The sequence below is a fragment of the Pseudophryne corroboree genome, chromosome 6 (assembly GCF_028390025.1).
Source record: "Pseudophryne corroboree isolate aPseCor3 chromosome 6, aPseCor3.hap2, whole genome shotgun sequence".
Classification (NCBI taxonomy): Eukaryota; Metazoa; Chordata; class Amphibia; order Anura; family Myobatrachidae; genus Pseudophryne; species Pseudophryne corroboree.
The window spans coordinates 28,315,333-28,337,343 of NC_086449.1; the positions used below are offsets into that span (position 1 = coordinate 28,315,333).

General features: G+C 49.4%; 1 protein-coding gene and 1 pseudogene across 1 annotated transcript in view; both read right to left on the minus strand.

The window, feature by feature from the left end:
* Positions 1–22,011, minus strand: part of LOC134935971 (gastrula zinc finger protein XlCGF17.1-like) — a 61,108-nt gene that overhangs the window by 36,915 nt on the left and 2,182 nt on the right. The gene's annotated exons all lie outside the window — the stretch shown is intronic.
* LOC134937415 (5S ribosomal RNA) lies at positions 8,941–9,058 on the minus strand (annotated as a pseudogene).

A 22,011-nucleotide genomic window follows, 5' to 3' on the forward strand; every position in this document is an offset into this window, starting at 1 on the left:
ACGCAGCCGCGGTAAGTCTTGGAACAGACAGGGGCCCTGCTACAGCAGGTTCAGTCTGAGCGGCAGAGGCCATGGGTCCTCTGAGATCATTTCTTGAAGTTCCGGGTACCAAGTTCTTCTTGGCCAATCCGGAACAATGAGTATAGTTCTTACTCCTCTTTTTCTTATTATCCTCAGTACCTTGGGTATGAGAGGAAGAGGAGGGAAGACATAAACCGACTGGTACACCCACGGTGTCACTAGAGCGTCCACGGCTATTGCCTGAGGGTCTCTCGACCTGGCGCAATATCTTTCTAGCTTTTTGTTTAGGCGGGACGCCATCATGTCCACCTGTGGCCTTTCCCAACAGTTTACAATCAGTTGGAAGACTTCTGGATGAAGTCCCCACTCTCCCGGGTGTAGGTCGTGTCTGCTGAGGAAGTCTGCTTCCCAGTTGTCCACTCCCGGAATGAACACTGCTGACAGTGCTAACACGTGATTTTCCGCCCATCGGAGAATCCTTGTGGCTTCTGCCATCGCCATCCTGCTTCTTGTGCCGCCCTGTCGGTTTACATGGGCGACTGCCGTGATGTTGTCTGACTGGATCAGTACCGGCTGGTTTTGAAGCAGGGGTCTTGCCTGACTTAGGGCATTGTAAATGGCCCTCAGTTCCAGAATATTTATGTGTAGGGAAGTCTCCTGACTTTACCAAAGTCCTTGGAAGTTTCTTCCCTGTGTGACTGCCCCCCAGCCTCGAAGGCTGGCATACGTGGTCACCAGGACTCAGTCCTGTATGCCGAATCTGCGGCCCTCTCGGAGATGAGCACTCTGCAACCACCACAGCAGAGACACCCTGGTCCTTGGAGACAGGGTTATCAGCCGATGCATCTGAAGATGCGATCCGGACCACTTGTCCAACAGATCCCACTGAAAAGTTCTTGCATGGAACCTGCCGAATGGAATTGCTTCATAAGAAGCTACCATTTTTCCCAGGACTCGCGTGCAGAGATGCACCGACACCTGTTTTGGTTTCAGGAGGCCTCTGACTAGAGATGACAGCTCCTTGGCTTTTTCCTCCGGGAGAAACACTTTTTTCTGGTCTGTGTCCAGACCATCCCCAGGAACAGTAGACGCGTCGTAGGGACCAGCTGTGACTTTGGAATATTTAGAATCCAACCGTGCTGTTGTAGCACTTCCTGAGATAGTGCTACCCCGACCAACAACTGCTCCCTGGATCTCGCCTTTATTAGGAGATCGTCCAAGTACGGGATAATTAAAACTCCCTTTTTTCGAAGGAGTATCATCATTTCGGCCATTACCTTGGTAAATATCCTCGGTGCCGTGGACAGACCGAACGGCAACGTCTGGAATTGGTAATGACAATCCTGTACCACAAATCTGAGGTACTCCTGGTGAGGATGGTAAATGGGGACATGCAGGTAAGCATCCTTGATGTCCAGAGATACCCTCGTCCAGGCTTGCAAAAACCGCCCTGAGCGATTCCATCTTGAACTTGAATTTTTTTATATATGTGTTCAAGAAATTCAAATTTAAAATGGGTCTCACCGAACCGTCCGGTTTCGGTACCACAAACATTGTGGAATAGTAACCCCTTCCTTGTTGAAGGAGGGGCACCTTGACTATCACCTGCTGGGAATACAGCTTGTGAATTGCCTCTAGCACAGCCTCCCTTCCTGAGGGAGTTGTAGGCAAGGCAGATTTGAGGAAACGGCGGGGGGGGGGGGGGGGGGGGGGGAGACGTTTCGAATTCCAGCTTGTACCCCTGAGATACTACTTGTAGAATCCAGGGATCCACCTGTGAGCAAGCCCACTGATTGCTGAAATTTTTTAGCCGCCCCCCCACCGTACCTGGCTCCGCCTGTGGAGCCCCACCTTCATGCGGTGGCTTTGGAGGAAGCGGGGGAGGACTTTTGTTCCTGGGAGCTGGCTGTATGCTGCAGCTTTTTCCCCCTACCTCTGCCTCTGGGCAGAAAGGACGCTCCTTTTCCCCGCTTGCTCTTCTGGGGCCGAAAGGACTGCACCTGATAATACGGTGCTTTCTTTGTCTGTGAGGGAATATGGGGTAAAAATGCTGACTTCCCAGCTGTTGCTGTGGAAACTAGGTCCGAGAGACCATCCCCAAATAACTCCTCACCCTTGTAAGGCAAAACCTCCATGTGCCTTTTAGAATCTGCTTCCCCTGTCCACTGCCGAGTCCATAACCGTCTCCTGGCAGAAATGGACATTGCACTTATTTTAGATGCCAGCCGGCAAATATCCCTCTGTGCATCTCTCATATATAAGACTGCGTCTTTTATATGCTCTACGGTTAGCAATATAGTGTCCCTGTCTAGGGTGTCAATATTTTCTGACAGGGAATCTGACCACGCTGCTGCAGCACTGCACATCCATGCTGAAGCAATAGCTGGTCTCAGTATAATGCCTGAGTGTGTATACACAGACTTCAGGATAGCCTCCTGCTTTCTATCAGCAGGCTCCTTTAGGGCGGCCGTATCCGGAGACGGTAGTGCCACCTTTTTTGACAAGCGTGTGAGCGCTTTATCCACCCTAGGGGGTGTTTCCCAACGTGACCTATCCTCTGGCGGGAAAGGGTACGTCATTAGAAACCTTATAGAAATTACCAATTTTTTATCAGGCGAAGCCCACGCTTCTTCACACACTTCGTTTAATTCCTCAGATGAGGGAAAACTACTGGTAGTTTTTTCTCTCCAAACATAATACCCTTTTTTGTGGCACCCGGGGTAATATCAGTAATGTGCAACACATTTTTCATTGCCTCAATCATGTAACGTGTGGCCCTATTGGAAGTTACATTTGTCTCATTGTCGTCGACACTGGAGTCAGTATCCGTGTCGACATCTGTGTCTGCCATCTGAGGTAGCGGCCGTTTTAGAGCCCCTGATGGCTTTTGAGACGGCTGGGCAGGCACAGGCTAAGAAGCCGGCTGTCCCATGTCGTCAAACCTTTTATGTAAGGAGTTGACACTTTCACGTAATTCCTTCCATAAGTCCATCCACTCAGGTGTCGACCCCGCAGGGGGTGACAACACATTTACAGGCATCTGCTCCGCCTCCACATAAGCCTCCTCATCATACATGTCGACACAGCCGTACCGACACACCGCACACACAGGGAATGCTCTGATAGAGGACAGGACCCCACAAAGCCCTTTGGGGAGACAGAGAGAGAGTATGCCAGCACACACCAGAGCACTATATAAAACAGGGATCCCACTATAAATGAGTGTTTTTCCCTTATAGCTGCTTATAATAAGATTTTACTCACCGGTAAATCTATTTCTCGTAGTCCGTAGTGGATGCTGGGGACTCCGTAAGGACCATGGGGAATAGACGGGTTCCGCAGGAGACTGGGCACTCTAAAGAAAGATTTAGGACTATCTGGTGTGCACTGGCTCCTCCCCCTATGACCCTCCTCCAAGCCTCAGTTAGGAACTGTGCCCGGAAGAGCTGACACAATAAGGAAGGAGTTTGAATCCCGGGTAAGACTCATACCAGCCACACCAATCACACCATATAACACGTGATAGGAACCCCGGTTAACAGTATGATAACAATTGGAGCCTCTGGAGAGATGGCTCACAACAAAACCCGATTTTTGTAACAATAACTATGTACAAGTATTGCAGACAATCCGCACTTGGGATGGGCGCCCAGCATCCACTACGGACTACGAGAAATAGATTTACCGGTGAGTAAAATCTTATTTTCTCTGACGTCCTAGTGGATGCTGGGGACTCCGTAAGGACCATGGGGATTATACCAAAGCTCCCAAACGGGCGGGAGAGTGTGGATGACTCTGCAGCACCGAATGAGAGAACTCCCGGTCCTCCTCAGTCAGGGAATCAATTTTGTAGAATTTAGCAAACGTGTTTGCCCCTGACCAAGTAGCTGCTCGGCAAAGTTGTAAAGCCGAGACCCCTCGGGCAGCCGCCCAGGATGAGCCCACCTTCCTTGTGGAATGGGCTTTTATTGATTTAGGCTGCGGTAATCCTACCGCAGAATGCGCCAGCTGAATAGTGCTACAAATCCAGCGCGCCATAGACTGCTTAGAAGCAGGAGCACCCAGCTTGTTGGGTGCATACAGGATAAACAGCGAGTCAGTTCTCCTGACTCCAGCCGTCCTGGAAACATAAATTTTCAGGGCCCTGACTAAGTCCAGCAACTTGGAATCCTCCAAGTCCCTAGTAGCCGCAGGCACCACAATAGGTTGGTTCAAGTGAAAAGCGGAGACCACCTTCGGGAGAAACTGAGGACGAGTCCTCAACTCTGCCCTATCCATATGGAAAATCAGATAAGGGCTTTTACATGACAAAGCCGACAATTCTGACACACGCCTGGCCGAGGCCAAGGCCAACAGCATGACCACTTTCCACGTGAGATACTTTAGCTCCACGGTTTTAAGTGGCTCAAACCAATGCGACTTTAGGAAATCCTACACCACGTTGAGATCCCAAGGTGCCACAGGAGGCACAAAAGGAGGCTGAATATGTAGCACTCCTTTAACAAAAGTCTGAACTTCAGGCAGTGAAGCCAGTTCTTTCTGGAAGAAAATCGACAGAGCCGAAATCTGGACCTTGATGGACCCCAATTTGAGGCCCAACGTCACCCCTGCTTGCAGGAATCGACCTAGTTGAAATTCCTCCGTCGGGGCCTTCATGGCCTCACACCAAGCAACATATTTCCGCCAAACGCGGTGATAATGTCTTGCGGTGACATCCTTCCTGGCTTTGATCAGGGTAGGGATGACTTCCTCCGGAATACCCTTTTCCTTTAGGATCCGGTGTTCAACTGTCATGCCGTCAAACGCAGCCGCGGTAAGTCTTGGAACAGACAGGGTCCCTGCTGCAGCAGGTCTTGTCTGAGCGGCAGAGGCCAAGGGTCCTCTGCCAGCATCTCTTGAAGTTCCGGGTACCAAGCTCTTCTTGGCCAATCCGGAACCACGAGTATGGTTTTCACTCCTCGCCTTCTTATTATTCTCAGTACCTTGGGTATGAGAGGTAGAGGAGGAAACACATAAACCGACTGGTACACCCACGGTGTCACTAGAGCGTCCCCAGCGATCGCCTGAGGGTCCCTTGACCTGGCGCAATATCTTTTCAACTTCTTGTTGAGGCGGGACGCCATCATGTCCACCCGTGGTCATTCCCAACGGTTTACCCGCATTTGGAAAACTTCTGAATGAAGTCCCCATTCTCCTGGGTGTAGGTCGCCCATCGGAGAATCCTTGTGGCTTCTGCCATCGCCATCCTGCTTCTTGTGCCGCCCTGTCTGTTTACATGGGCGACCGCCGTGATGTTGTCTGATTGGATCAGTACCGGCTGGTTCTGAAGCAGGGGCCTTGCTTGGCTTAGGGCATTGTAAATGGCCCTTAGCTCCAGAAAATTTATATGAAGCGAAATCTCCTTGGAAATCTCTTCCCTGTGTGACTGCACCCCAGCCCCGAAGGCTGGCATCCGTGGTCACCAGGACCCAGTCCTGTATTCCGAATCTGCGGCCCTCTAGTAGATGAGCCCTCTGCAGCCACCACAGCAGCGACACCCTGTTTCTTGCTGACAGGGTTATCCGCTGTTATATCTGTAGATGGGACCCGGACCATTTGTCCCACAGGTCCCACTGGAACGTCCTTGCGTGGAACCTTCCGAATGGAATTATGCTTCGTACGAAGCTACCATTTTTCCCAGGACTCATGTGCATTGATGTACCGACACCTGTCCTGGTTTTAGGATGTCTCTGACTAGAGATGACAACTCCTCGGTTTTTTCCACTGGAAGAAACACTCTTTTCTGGGTTGTGTCCAGAATCATTCCCAGGAACAGAAGACTTGTGGTCGGGACCAGCTGTGGCTTTGGAATATTGAGAATCCAGCCGTGCTGTTGTAGCACTTCCCGAGAGAGTGCTACCCCCACTACCAACTGTTCTTTGGACCTCGCCTTTATCAGGAGATCGTCCAAGTACAGGATAATAAAAACTTCCTTCTTGCGAAGGAGTATCATCATTTCGGCCATTACCTTGGTAAAGACCTTTGGTGCCGTGGACCACTCCAACGGCAGCGTCTGGAACTGATAGTGACAGTCCAGTGCCACATATCTTAGGTACTCCTGGTGAGGAGGGGTAAATGGGGACATGCAGGTACGCATCCTTGATGTCCAGGGAGACCCTGTAATCCCCCTCGTCCAGGCTCGTAATAACCGCCCTGAGCGATTCCATCTTGAACTTGAATCTTCTGATATAAAAGTTAAAGTATTTTAATTTTAAGATGGGTCTCACCGAACCGTTCTGTTTCGGTACCACAACCACTGTGGAATAGTAACCCCTTCCTTGCTGAAGGAGGGGCACCTTGACAATCACTTGTTGTGATTATAGTGTTGAATAGCCACCAACACCGCCTCCCTTGCAGAGGGAGGTGCCGGTAAGGTAGATTTTAGGAAACGGCGGGGGGAAAAACGTCTCGAACTCCAGCCTGTACCCCTGAGATACTACTTGAAGGACCCAGGGATCCATGTGAGAGAGCCCACTGGGCGCTGAAATTTCTGAGACGGGCCCCCACCGCACCCGGGTCCGCCTGAGCAGTCCCAGCGCCATGCTGTGGACCTACCGGACGCAGGGAGGACTTCTGCTCTTGGGAACTAGCTGTGTGCTGCAGCTTTTTCCTCTACCTTTGCCTTTCGGCAGAAAGGATGAGCCTCTAGCCCTCTTGCTTTTCTGGGGCCGAAAGGACTGTACTTGATGATACGGTGCTTTCTTTTGTTGTGGGGTAGCCAGTGGCAAAAAAATCGATTTCCCAGCAGTAGCTGTGGAAACGAGGTCTGAAAGACCATCCCCCAACAGTTTTACCCCCTTATAGGGCAAACTTCCATGTGCCAATTCAAGTCGGCATCGCCTGACCATTGCCAAGTCCATAACCCCCGTCTGGCGGCAATGGACCTAGCACTTATTTTTGATGCCAGCCGGCAAATATCCCTCTGTGCATCACGCATGTATAAGACCACGTCTTTTATATGCTCTATTTTCAGCAAAATATCGTCCCTATCCATAGTTATTTTCCGACAGGGAATCTGACCACGCAGCGGGAGCACTGCACATCCATGCCGAAGCCATGGCTGGTCGCAATATAATGCCCGAGTGTGTGACTATATCTTTTAGGGTAACCACCTGCTTTCTATCAGCAGGTTCCTTCAGGGCGGCCGTATCCGGAGACGGTAGTGCCACCTTTTCTGATAAGCGTGTAAGCGCTGTATCTACCCTATGGGGTGTTTCCCAACGTGACCTATCCTCTGGCGGGAAAGGGTACGCCGCCAATAACCGTTTAGAAATTATCAATTTCTTACCGGGGGAAGACCACGCTTCCTCACACACCTCATTTAATTTCTCAGATGCAGGAAAAACTACTGGTAGTTTTCTCTCACCAACATAATACCCTTTTATGTGGTACCTGGGGTATTATCATAAATGTATAATACATTTTTCATTGCCTCAATCATGTAACGGGTGGACCTATTTGGAGGGTACACTAGTCTCATCGTCGTCGACACTGGAGACGGTATCCGTGTCGACATCTGTGTCTGCCATCTGAGGTAGCGGCCGATTTTAGAGCCCCCCATGACATTTGAGACGCTGGAACAGGCACAAGCTGAGTAGCCGGCTGTTCTGTGTCGTCGACCTGTTGTGTAAGGAGTTGACACTTTCACGTAATCCTTCCATAAGTCCAATCACTCCGGTGTCGACCCCGCAGGGGGGTGACATCACATTTACAGGCATTCGCTCCGCCTCCACATCATTATCCTCCTCATACATGTCGACACAGCCGTACCGACACACAGCACACACACAGGGAATGCTCTTACAGAGGACAGGACCTCACAAAGCCCTTTGGGGAGACAGAGGGAGAGTATGCCAGCACACACCAGGGCGCTATATATCACAGGGATATCACCTATAAAGAGTGTTTTCCCTTATAACTGCATATATATATATATATATATTGTATACTGCGCCTAAATTGTGCCCCCCCTCTCTTTTTTAACCCTTGCTGTAGTGTATTGACTGCAGGGGAGAGCCAGGGAGCTTCCCTCCAGCGGAGCTGTCAGGGAAAATGGCGCCAGTGTGCTGAGGGAGATAGCTCCGCCCCTTTTTCGCGGACTTTTCTCCCGCATTTTTATGGATTCTGGCAGGGGTTAAAAAGCAAGAAAGGTTGGTGATTCCGCACCAGTCTTACACAATTACACGTGTTTATATGGACCAGTATTCATATATACAGAGAAAATCTCTATTTAAAGTCTGGTGGTGCACCCAGAGTCAGAAAACAGCTTAAGAAAAAATGGAGTACAGAAGACTCTTGTTTGGGTGCACTCTTGTAGAAATGATGATATTAAAACATAACGTTTATTAGACCTTATTAAAATAAAGTCAGTATTCACTCATTCTCCCCATGGAGTTGGTACAGAAAAAGACAAAGACAAAATATAGATAAAACAAACATGTTAATGGAGTAAAAAGTGTTTATATGGTATGTTCTGGTTTTGGTCTATGCCAATATAGATTGACAAAAAAGATGTAGGCACAGTTGTCTTACATCTATTATGCCTTACCAGTACAAGCAATGCTTGTTTTAATGGGACCTGAATAGGTCTTGCACGAATAGGTATCTAATACAACGGGAAATATATGTCCCATATATCCGCTGTCACATCTCATTATCTATTATTCAGAGTGCTCAGTCAACACATAAGTTTGTTTCCCTAACTGACATATTCACTCGATAAATGGCTTTGTGGGGGTATATGCATCTGTGTATCACTCAGAAGGTCAAATTCTTATTTGATCCAAATCCTGCCTGAATTGCACCAGGGTTGGTCAAAGATTAGAAAGAAGAGGCAGTGGTGATCCTGCTGTTGGTACTGAGTTTGAAAAGAACAACCTCAAATTACTATACTGGGTATTCTCAAGGGGTCACCCCATAGATACTGACCCAGCCCATCACCGTTTTGCTTCCAAGATCGGACGAGATTGGGCTCTAGCGGTGAGGTATGATAGTAACACGTAGCCGAGGTGTCCCACTCACCAATGAGAGTGCACCTATTAAATAGATTAGAGAAAAAGTGTGGATCTGCTGTCTATGTTAAACCCAGATACATCTAGGAATCATAGATGAGAGTCCACGAAATAAGATAAAGAGTGAAAAAGCGAATTGGAGAAGAAGAAGAGGATGCGGTACATCCATTCAAAATCACAGCTGATGCAATTAATGTTTTCTGCAGTTGCTACATAGACTCATTGCGAGTACGCCCCTGCCCTTGTCCACATATGGTTTACAGCATATAGAGCTATGTCAGACAGAGATTCACCATCCACAATTCCATTTGTATGCGGAAGTATGGGAGACGTACAATATCCTATTAATCAATTATTGAGAAAATTGTATCAGCCCTGGGAATGTGTAAACTCCTTTCCATGTGTGAATATAATTGCTATCCTCTCCAGTGTTTAACATTACATGGGTTAATGATCTACAGCAATTATACAGTTCTGAGGAGGATCTGTTTACGCACACAAAATTATCACTCTGAGAAAACAGAGTCCACATCTATGTCCACATATAGTCTGCAGCATATAGAGCTATGTCAGACAGAGAGTCACTATCAATGACCCAATTTATATGCGGAAGCCTAGTAGAAATACAATACCACATCAGTCAAAAATTTGTATCGACCCTGGGCATGTGTAAAAATCTTTTTCATGTGTACATGTGATTGCTATCCTCACAAGTGTTTACCATCACACGGGTTAATGATATCCAGCAAAATATATAGTTCTAAAAAGGATCTGTCTATATATACCAAATTATCCCTCTATTCGAGGAAACAAAATTAATAGATAGAATATTGTGTATTATGAAGGTTAGGTATATATGTATATCAGACTGAATACCGGATACCGCCCAGGTCCCTGGGTCAGTTATGGAAATTTGTATTAGTGATGTTCTCCCGAGATTAGGTCCTATTTCATGGCTGTCTCAGAGGTTCAAGGTCCCACTGCATACTTGGTTTGGTCTGAAAACGCGTTTCACCCGTCAGGCGGGCTTGTTCACTTCCATTGCACTCTGAATAATAGATAATGAGATGTGACAGCGGATATATGGGACATATATTTCCCGTTGTATTAGATACCTATTCGTGCAAGACCTATTCAGGTCCCATTAAAACAAGCATTGCTTGTACTGGTAAGGCATAATAGATGTAAGACAACTGTGCCTACATCTTTTTTGTCAATCTATATTGGCATAGACCAAAACCAGAACATACCATATAAACACTTTTTACTCCATTAACATGTTTGTGTTATCTATATTTTGTCTTTGTCTTTTTCTGTACCAACTCCATGGGGAGAATGAGTGAATACTGACTTTATTTTAATAAGGTCTAATAAACGTTATGTTTTAATATCATCATTTCTACAAGAGTGCACCCAAACAAGAGTCTTCTGTACTCCATTTTTTCTTAGGGGTTAAAAAGCACCTATATAGCCTATGAGGCTATATATGGTGCCAGTTTGCCAGCCAAGGTGTAATAATTGCTGCTCAGGGCACCCCCCCCCCCCAGCGCCCTGCACCCATCAGTGACCGCAGTGTGTGGTGTGCATGAGGAGCAATGGCGCACAGTTGCAGTGCTGTGCGCTACCTTGGAGAAGACAGAAGTCTTCAGACGCCGAGTTTCTGGACCTCTTCTTGCTTCTGGCTCTGTAAGGGGGACGGCGACGCGGCTCCGGGAACGGACGACGAGATCGGTGCCTGTGTTCGAACCCTCTGGAGCTAATGGTGTCCAGTAGCCTAAGAAGCCCAAGCTACCACCACTTAGGTAGGTTCGCTTCTTCTCCCCTTAGTCCCTCGATGCAGTGAGCCTGTTGCCAGCAGGTCTCACTGAAAATAAAAAACCTAATAAACACTTTCTTTCTAGAAGCTCAGGAGAGCCCCTAGTGTGCATCCAGCTCAGCCGGGCACAAAATCTAACTGAGGCTTGGAGGAGGGTCATAGGGGGAGGAGCCAGTGCACACCAGGTAGTACTAAATCTTTCTTAGAGTGCCCAGTCTCCTGCGGAGCCCGTCTATTCCCCATGGTCCTTACGGAGTCCCCAGCATCCACTAGGACGTCAGAGAAATAATATATACTGCGCCTAAATTTAGTGCCCCCCCCTCTCTTTTTTACCCTTTTGTATGCAAGACTACAGGGGAGAGCCAGGGAGCTTCCTTCCAGCGGAGCTGTGAGGGAAAAATGGTGCCAGTGTGCTGAAGGAGATAGCTCCGCCCCTTTTTCGGCTGACTTTCTCCCGCTTTTTCTGGAAATCTGGCAGGGGTTAATTTACACCTATATATCCTTTTGGACTATATATGGTGTATATTTGCCAGACAAGGTGCCTTATTGCTGCTCAGGGCGCCCCCCCCAGCGCCCTGCACCCATCAGTGACCGGAGTGTGAGGTGTGCATGAGGAGCAATGGTGCACAGCTGCAGTGCTGTGCGCTACCTTGGTGAAGACTGATGTCTTCTGCCGCCGATTTCCAGGACCACCTTCTTGCTTCTGGCTCTGTAAGGGGGACGGCGGCGCGGCTCCGGGACCGGACGATCGAGGTCGGGCCCTGTGTTCGATCCCTCTGGGGCTAATGGTGTCCAGTAGCCTAAGAAGCCCAAGCTAGCTGCAAGCAGGTAGGTTCGCTTATTCTCCACTTAGTCCCTCGTTGCAGTGAGTCTGTTGCCAGCAGATCTCACTGAAAATAAAAAACCTAATACTAACTTTCTTTCTAGCAGGCTCAGGAGAGCCTCCTAGTGTGCATCCAGCTCAGCCGGGCACAAAAATCTAACTGAGGTCTGGAGGAGGGTCATAGTGGGAGGAGCCAGTGCACACCAGTTAGTCCTAAAGCTTTCTTTAGTTTGTGCCCAGTCTCCTGCGGAGCCGCTATCCCCATGGTCCTTACGGAGTCCCAGCATCCACTTAGGACGTCAGAGAAAATAAGAATTTACTCACCGGTAATTCTATTTCTCGTAGTCCGTAGTGGATGCTGGGAACTCCGAAAGGACCATGGGGAATAGCGGCTCCGCAGGAGACTGGGCACAACTAAAGAAAGCTTTTAGGTCACCTGGTGTGCACTGGCTCCTCCCACTATGACCCCCCTCCAAGCTTCAGTTAGATACTGTGCCCGGACGAGCTGACATAATAAGGAAGGATTTTGAATCCCGGGTAAGACTCATACCAGCCACACCAATCACACCGTATAACTCGTGATATGAAACCCAGTTAACAGTATGAAACAACTGAGCCTCTTAACAGATGGCTCAAAAATAACCCTTTAGGTAACAATAACTATGTACAATTATTGCAGACAAACCGCACTTGGGATGGGCGCCCAGCATCCACTACGGACTACGAGAAATAGAATTACCGGTGAGTAAATTCTTATTTTCTCTGACGTCCTAGTGGATGCTGGGAACTCCGAAAGGACCATGGGGAGCTCCCAAACGGGCGGGAGAGTGCGGATGACTCTGCAGCACCGAATGAGAGAACTCCAGGTCCTCCTCAGCCAGGGTATCAAATTTGTAGAATTTAGCAAACGTGTTTGCCCCTGACCAAGTAGCAGCTCGGCAAAGTTGTAAAGCCGAGACCCCTCGGGCAGCCGCCCAAGATGAGCCCACTTTCCTTGTGGAGTGAGCTTTTACAGATTTAGGATGCGGCAGTCCCGCCGCAGAATGCGCCAGCTGAATTGTGCTACAAATCCAGCGAGCAATAGTCTGCTTAGAAGCAGGAGCACCCAGTTTGTTGGGTGCATACAGGATAAACAGCGAGTCAGTTTTCCTGACTCCAGCCGTCCTGGAAACATAAATTTTCAAGGCCCTGACTACGTCCAGTAACTTGGAATCCTCCAAGTCCCTAGTAGCCGCAGGTACTACAATAGGTTGGTTCAAGTGAAACGCTGATACCACTTTAGGAAGAAACTCGGGACGAGTCCTCAATTCTGCTCTATCCATATGGAAAATCAGATAAGGGCTTTTATATGACAAAGCCGCCAATTCTGATACACGCCTAGCCGAAGCCAAGGCCAATAACATGACCACTTTCCACGTGAGATATTTTAGATCCACGGTTTTTAGTGGCTCAAACCAATGTGATCTTAAGAAACTCAACACCACGTTGAGATCCCAAGGTGCCACAGGAGGCACAAACGGGGGCTGAATATGCAGCACTCCTTTAACAAATGTCTGAACTTCAGGTAGTGAAGCTAGTTCTTTTTGAAAGAAAATCGACAGAGCCGAGATCTGTACCTTAATGGAACCTAGTTTTAGGCCCATATCCACTCCTGCTTGCAGGAACTGCAGAAATCGACCTAGTTGAAATTCCTATGTTGGGGCCTTTTTGGCCTCACACCAAGCAACATATTTTCGCCATATGCGGTGATAATGCTTTGCAGTTACATCTTTCCTGGCTTTAATCAGCGTAGGAATGACTTCCTCCGGAATGCCCTATTCCTTCAGGATCCGGCGTTCAACGGCCATGCCGTCAAACGCAGCCGCGGTAAGTTTTGGAATAGACAAGGCCCCTGCTGCAGCAGGTCCTGTCTGAGCGGCAGAGGCCATGGGTCCTCTGAGACCATCTCTTGAAGTTCCGGGTACCACGCTCGTCGTGGCCAATCCGGAACCACGAGTATTGTTCTTACTCCTAGTCTTTTTATTATTCTCAATACCTTTGGTATGAGAGGCAGAGGAGGGAACACATAAACTGACTGGTACACCCACGGTGTCACTAGAGCGTCCACAGCTATCGCCTGAGGGTCCCTTGACCTGCCGCAATATCTTTTTAACTTTTTGTTGAGGCGGGACGCCATCATGTCCACCTGTGGTTTTTCCCAACGGTTTACCAGCATCTGGAAGACTTCTGGATGAAGTCCCCACTCTCCCGGGTGGAGGTCGTGCCTGCTGAGAAAGTCTGCTTCCCAGTTGTCCACTCCTGGGATGAACACTGCTGACAGTGCTAGTACATGATTTTCCGCCCAACGGAGAATCCTTGTGGCTTCTGCCATTGCCATCCTGCTTCTTGTGCCGCCCTGTCGATTTACATGGGCGACTGCCGTGATGTTGTCTGATTGGATCAGTACCGGCTGGTGTAGAAGCAGGGATTTTGCCTGACTTAGGGCATTGTAAATGGCCCTTACTTCCAGAATATTTATGTGTAGGGAAGTCTCCTGACTCGACCACAGTCCTTGGAAGTTTCTTCCCTGTGTGACTGCCCCCCAGCCTCGAAGGCTGGCATCCGTGGTCACCAGGACCCAGTCCTGTATACCGAATCAGCGGCCCTCTAGAAGATGAGCCCTCTGCAGCCACCACAGCAGAGACACCCTGGTTCTTGGAGACAGGGTTATTAAGCGATGCATCTGGAGATGCGATCCGGACCATTGGTCCAGCAGGTCCCACTGAAAGATTCTGGCATGGAACCTGCCGTAAGGAATTGCTTCGTAAGAAGCTACCATCTTTCCCAGGACCCGCGTGCAGTGATGCACCGATACCTGTTTTGGTTTCAGGAGGTCTCTGACTAGAGATGACAGCTCCTTGGCTTTCTCCTCCGGGAGAAACACTTTTCTCTGGACTGTATCCAGAATCATACCCAGGAACAGCAGACGTGTCGTCGGAACCAGCTGTGATTTTGGAATATTCAGAATCCAACCGTGCTGGTGCAGCACCTCCTGAGATAGTGCTACTCCTACCAACAACTGTTCCTTGGACCTCGCTTTTATTAGGAGATCGTCCAAGTACGGGATAATTAAAACTCCCTTTTTTCGATGGAGTATCATCATTTCCGCCATTACCTTGGTAAACACCCTTGGTGCCGTGGACAGTCCAAATGGCAACGTCTGGAATTGGTAATGGCAATCCTGTACCACAAATCTGAGGTACTCCTGGTGAGGATGGTAAACGGGGACATGCAGGTAAGCATCCTTGATGTCCAGGGATACCATGTAATCCCCCTCGTCCAGACTTGCAATAACCGCCCTGAGCGATTCCATCTTGAACTTGAATTTTTTTATGTATGTGTTCAAGGATTTCAAATTTAAAATGGGTCTCACCGAACCGTCCGGTTTCGGTACCACAAATAGTGTGGAATAGTAACCCCGGCCTTGTTGAAGTAGGGGCACCTTGATTATCACCTGCTGGGAATACAGCTTGTGAATTGCCGCTAGCACCGCCTCCCTGTCTGAGGAAGCAATCGGCAAGGCAGATTTTAGGAACCGGTGGGGTGGAGACGCCTCGAATTCCAGTTTGTACCCCTGAGATACTATTTGAAGGATCCAGGGATCCACCTGTGAGCGAGCTCACGGATCGCTGACATTTTTGAGGCGGCCCCCCACCGTACCTGGCTCTGCCTGTGGAGCCCCACCGTCATGCGGCGGACTTGGAAGAAGAAGCGGGGGGAGGACTTTTGCTCCTGGGAACCTGCCGTTTGCTGCAGCCTTTTTCCCCTACCTCTGGACAGAAAAGACCCGCCTTTTCCACGCCTGTTTTTCTGGGTCCGAAAGGACTGAACCTGATAAAACGGCGCCTTCTTAGGCTGTGAGGGAACATGGGGTAAAAATGCTGACTTCCCAGATGTTGCTGTGGAAACTAGGTCCGAGAGACCATCCCCAAATAACTCCTCACCCTTATAAGGCAAAACTTCCATGTGCCTTTTTGAATCTGCATCCCCTGTCCACTGGCGAGTCCATAAGCCTCTCCTAGCAGAAATGGACAATGCACTTATTTTAGATGCCAGCCGGCAGATCTCCCTCTGTGCATCTCTCATGTATAAGACTGAGTCTTTGATATGCTCTATGGTTAGCAGAACAGTGTCTCTGTCTAGTGTGTCAATATTTTCTGACAGGGATTCTGACCACGCAGCGGCAGCACTGCACATCCATGCTGACGCAATAGCTGGTCTAAGTATAATGCCTGAGTGTGTGTATACAGACTTCAGGATCGCCTCCTGCTTTCTATCAGCAGGTTCCTTGAGGGCGGCCGTATCCGGAGACGGTAGTGCCACCTTTTTAGACAAACGTGTGAGCGCTTTATCCACCCTAGGAGGTGTTTCCCAACGTGACCTATCCTCTGGCGGGAAAGGGAACGCCATTAGTAACTTCTTAGGAATTACCAATTTTTTATCAGGGGAAGCCCACGCTTCTTCACACAATTCATTTAATTCTTCAGATGGGGGAAAAACTACGGGTAGTTTTTTCTCCCCAAACATAATACCCTTTTTAGTGGTACCTGGATTTATATCAGAAATGTGTAACACCTCTTTCATTGCCTCAATCGTGCAGTGAATGGCCCTAGTAGGCATTAGACTAGACTCATCGTCGTCGACACTGGTGTCAGTATCCGTGTCGACATCCGCGTCTGCCAACTGCGGTAGCGGGCGTTTTAGAGCCCCTGATGACCTTTGAGACGCCTGGACAGGCACGAGCTGAGAAGCCGGCTGTCCCGCATTTGGCATGTCATCAAATTTTTTGTGTAAAGAGTCTATACGTGCACTCAATTCTTTCCATAAAACCATCCACTCAGGTGTCTGCCCCGCAGGGGGTGACATCCCTTCTATAGGCATCTGCTCCGCCTCCACATCATTATCCTCATCAAACATGTCGACACAGCCGTACCGACACACCGCACACACACAGGGAATGCTCTAACAGGGGACAGGACCCACAAAAGCCCTTTGGGGAGACAGAGTGAGAGTATGCCAGCACACACCAGAGCGCTATATAATGCAGGGACTAACTGAATTATGTCCCCAATAGCTGCTTTTATCTATCTATATATATCTATCTATATATATCTATATATATATATATCTATATATATATATATATATATATATATATATATATATATATATACTGCGCCTAAATTTAGTGCCCCCCCTCGCTTTTTTACCCTTTTCTGTAGTGTAGACTGCAGGGGAGAGCCAGGGAGCTTCCTTCCAGCGGAGCTGTGAGGGAGAAAATGGCGCCAGTGTGCTGAAGGAGATAGCTCCGCCCCTTTTCCGCAGACTATTCTCCCGCTTTTTTCTGGATTCTGGCAGGGGTATTTACCACATATATAGCCTCTGGGGCTATATATTGTGGTATTTTTGCCAGCCAACGTGTTTTTATTGCTGCTCAGGGCACCCCCCCCAAGCGCCCTGCACCCTCAGTGACCGGAGTTTGAAGTGTGTATGAGGAGCAATGGCGCACAGCTGCAGTGCTGTGCGCTACCTTGTTGAAGACTGATGTCTTCTGCCGCCGATTTTCCGGACCTCTTCTTGCTTCTGGCTCTGTAAGGGGGACAGCGGCGCAGCTCCGGGACCGAACACCAAGGCTGGGCCTGCGGTCGATCCCTCTGGAGCTAATGGTGTCCAGTAGCCTAAGAAGCCCAAGCTGGCTGCAAGCAGGCAGGTTCGCTTCTTCTCCCCTTAGTCCCTCGCTGCAGTGAGCCTGTTGCCAGCAGGTCTCACTGAAAATAAAAAACCTAATTCTATACTTTCTTTCTAGAAGCTAAGGAGAGCCCCTAGTGTGCATCCAACCTCGGCCGGGCACAAAATCTAACTGAGGCTTGGAGGAGGGTCATAGTGGGAGGAGCCAGTGCACACCAGGTGACCTAAAGCTTTCTTTAGTTGTGCCCAGTCTCCTGCGGAGCCGCTATTCCCCATGGTCCTTTCGGAGTTCCCAGCATCCACTAGGACGTCAGAGAAACTACGGGTAGTCTTTTCTCCCCAAACATAATACCCTTTTTAGTGGTACCTGGATTTATATCAGAAATGTGTAACACCTCTTTCATTGCCTCAATCATGCAGCGAATGGCCTTAGTGGACATTAGACTAGACTCATCGTCGTCGACACTGGTGTCAGTATCAAATTTTGTATCTTTCCATAAGTCCATCCACTCAGGTGTCTGCCCCGCAGGGGGCGACATCCCTTCTATAGGCATCTGCTCCGCCTCCACATCATTATCCTCATCAAACATGTCGACACAGCCGTACCGACACACCGCACACACACAGGGAATGCTCTAACAGAGGACAGGACCCACAAAAGCCCTTTGGGGAGACAGAGTGAGAGTATGCCAGCACACACCAGAGCGCTATATAATGCAGGGACTAACTGAATTATGTCCCCTATAGCTGCTTTTATATATACTGCGCCTAAATTTAGTGCCCCCCCTCTCTTTTTTACCCTTTTCTGTAGTGTAGACTGCAGGGGAGAGCCAGGGAGCTTCCTTCCAGCGGAGCTGTGAGGGAGAAAATGGCGCCAGTGTGCTGAAGGAGATAGCTCCGCCACTTTTTCGGGGACTATTCTCCCGCTTTTTTCTGGATTCTGGCAGGGGTATTTACCACATATATAGCCTCTGGGGCTATATATTGTGGTATTTTTGCCAGCCAAGGTGTTTTTATTGCTGCTCAGGGCGCCCCCCCCCAAGCACCCTGCACCCTCAGTGACCGGAGTGTGAAGTGTGTATGAGGAGCAATGGCGCACAGCTGCAGTGCTGTGCGCTACCTTGGTGAAGACTGATGTCTTCTGCCGCCGATTTTCCGGACCTCTTCTTGCTTCTGGCTCTGTAAGGGGGCCGGCGGCGCGGCTCCGGGACCGAACACCAAGGACGGGCCTGCGGTCGATCCCTCTGGAGCTAATGGTGTCCAGTAGCCTAAGAAGCCCAAGCTAGCTGCAAGCAGGTAGGTTCGCTTCTTCTCCCCTTAGTCCCTCGGTGCAGTGAGCCTGTTGCCAGCAGGTCTCACTGAAAATAAAAAACCTAAATATATACTTTCTTATTAGAAGCTCAGGAGAGCCCCTAGTGAGCATCCAGCCTCGGCCGGGCACAACAATCTAACTGAGGCTTGGAGGAGGGCCATAGTGGGAGGAGCCAGTGCACACCAGGTGACCTAAAAGCTTTCTTTAGTTGTGCCCAGTCTCCTGCGGAGCCGCTATTCCCCATGGTCCTTTCGGAGTTCCCAGCATCCACTAGGACGTCAGAGAAATAAGATTTTACTCACCGGTAAATCTATTTCTCGTAGTCCGTAGTGGATGCTGGGACTCCGTAAGGACCATGGGGATAGCGGCTCCACAGGAGACTGGGCACAAACTAAAGAAAGCTTTAGGACTAACTGGTGTGCAGAAATCGACCCAGCTGAAACTCCTCCGTTGGGGCCTTCCTGGCCTCACACCACGCAACCTATTTTCGCCATATGCGGTGATAATGTTTTGCGGTTACATCTTTCCTGGCTTCAATCAGCGTAGGAATGACATCCTCCGGAATGCCCTTTTCTTTTAGGATCCGGTGTTCAACCGCCATGCCGTCAAACGCAGCCGTGGTAAGTCTTGGAACAGACAGGGCCCCTGCTGCAGCAGGTCCTGTCTGAGCGGCAGAGGCCATGGGTCCTCTGAGATCATTTCTTGAAGTTCTGGGTACCAAGCTCTTCTTGGCCAATCCGGAACCACGAGTATAATTTTTACTCCTCTCCTTCTTATTATTCTCAGTACCTTGGGTATGAGAGGCAGAGGAGGGAACACATAAACCGACTGGGACACCCACGGTGTCACTAGAGCGTCCACAGCTATCACCTGAGGGTCCCTTGACCTGGCGCAATATCTTTTTAGCTTTTTGTTGAGGCGGGACGCCATCATGTCCACCTGTGGCCTCTCCCAATGGTTTACAATCATTTGGAAGACTTTTGTAGGTCGTGCCTGCTGAAGAAGTCTGCTTCCCAGTTGTCCACTCCCGGAATGAACACTGCTGACAGTGCTAACACATGATTTTCCGCCCATCGGAGAATCCTTGTGGCTTCTGCCATCGCCATCCTGCTTCTTGTGCCGCCCTGTCAGTTAACATGGGCGACCGCCGTGATGTTGTCTGACTGAATCAGTACCGGCTGGTTTTGAAGCAGGGGCCTTGCCTGACTTAGGGCATTGTAAATGGCCCTCAGTTCCAGAATATTTATGTGTAGGGAAGTCTCCTGGCTTGACCCTAGTCCTCGGAAGTTTCTTCCCTGTGTGACTGCCCCCCCAGCCTCGACGGCTGGCGACCGTGGTCACCAGGACCCAGTCCTGTATGCCGAATCTGCGGCCCTCTTGAAGATGAGCACTCTGCAGCCACCACAGCAGAGACACCCTGGTCCTTGTAGACAGGGTTATCAGCCGATGCATCTGAAGATGCGATCCGGACTACTTGTCCAACAGGTCCCACTGAAAAGGTTCTTGCATGGAACCTGCCAAATGGAATTGCTTCGTAGGAAGCTACCATCTTTCCCAGGACTCGCGTGCAGTGATGCACCGACACCTGTTTTGGTTTCAGGAGGCCTCTGACTAGAGATGACAGCTCCTTGGCTTTCTCCTCCGGGAGAAACACTTTTTTCTGGTCTGTGTCCAGAACCATCCCCAGGAACAGTAGACGTGTCGTAGGGACTAGCGGTGACTTTGGAATATTTAAAATCCAACCATGCTGTTGTAGCACCTCCTGAGATAGTGCTACCCCGACCAACAACTGCTCCCTGGACCTCGCCTTTATCAGGAGATCGTCCAAGTACGGGATAATTAAAACTCCCTTTTTTCGAAGGAGTATCATCATTTCGGCCATTACCTTGGTAAATACCCTCGGTGCCGTGGACAGACCGAACGGCAACGTCTGGAATTGGTAATGAATCCTGTACCACAATTTTGAGGTACTCCTGGTGAGGAGGGTAAATGGGGACATGCAGGTAAGCATCCTTGATGTCCAGTGATACCATGTAATCTCCTTCGTCCAGGCCTGCAATAACCGCCCTGAGCGATTCCATTTTGAACTTGAACCTTCGTATAAAAGTGTTCAAGGAATTCAATTTTAGAATTGGTCTCACCGAACCGTCTGGTTTCGGTACCACAAACATTGTGTAATAGTAACCCCGGCCTTGTTGAAGGAGGGGTACTTTTATTATCACCTGCTGGAAGTACAGCTTGTGAATTGCCGCCAGTATTACCTCCCCTCAAGGGCAGCAGGCTAGGCTGATTTGAGGTAACGGCGAGGGGGATTCGCCTCGAACTCCAGCTTGTATCCCTGTGATACTACTTGCAGAACCCAGGGATCCACCTGTGAGCGAGACCACTGGTCGCTGAAGTTCCCGAGACGCCCCCCCACCGCACCTGGCTCCACCTGTGGAGCCCCAGCGTCATGCGGTGGACTCAGAGGAAGCGGGGGAAGATTTTTGATCCTGGGAACTGGCTGTCTGGTGCAGCTGTTTCCCTCTTCCCTTGTCTCTGTGTAGAAAGGAAGCGCCTTTGACCCGCTTGCTTTTCTGAAACTGAAAGGACTGTACCTGATAATACGGTGCTTTCTTAGGCTGTGAGGAAACCTGAGGTAAAAAAATTTCTTCCCAGCTGTTGCTGTGGAGACGAGGTCCCAGAGACCATCCACAAACAATTCCTCACCCTTATAAGGCAGAATCTCCATGTGCCTTTTAAAATCAGCATCCCCTGTCCACTGCCGGGTCCCTAATACCCTCCTGGCAGAATGGACATTGCCTTAATTCTGGATGCCAGCCGGCAAATATCCCTCTGTGCATCCCTCATATATAAGACGACGTCTTTAACATGCTCTATGGTTAGCAAAATAGTATCCCTGTCCTGACAGGGTAATAGACCACGCTGCAGCAGCACTATCCATGCTGAGGCAATTGCAGGTCTCAGTATAGTACCTGAGTGTGTATACACAGACTTCAGGATAGCCTCCTGCTTTTTATCAGCAGGCTCCTTCAAAGTGGCCGTATGCTAAGACGGCAGTGCCACCTTTTTTGACAAATGTGTGAGCGCCTTATCCACCCTAGGGGATGTCTCCCAACGTAACCTGTCCTCTGGCGGGAAAGGGTACGCCATCAGTAACTTTTTAGAAATTACCAGTTTCTTATCGGGGGAACCCACGCTTCTTCACACACTTCATTCACTCATCTGATGGGGGAACAAAACACTGGCTGCTTTTTCTCCC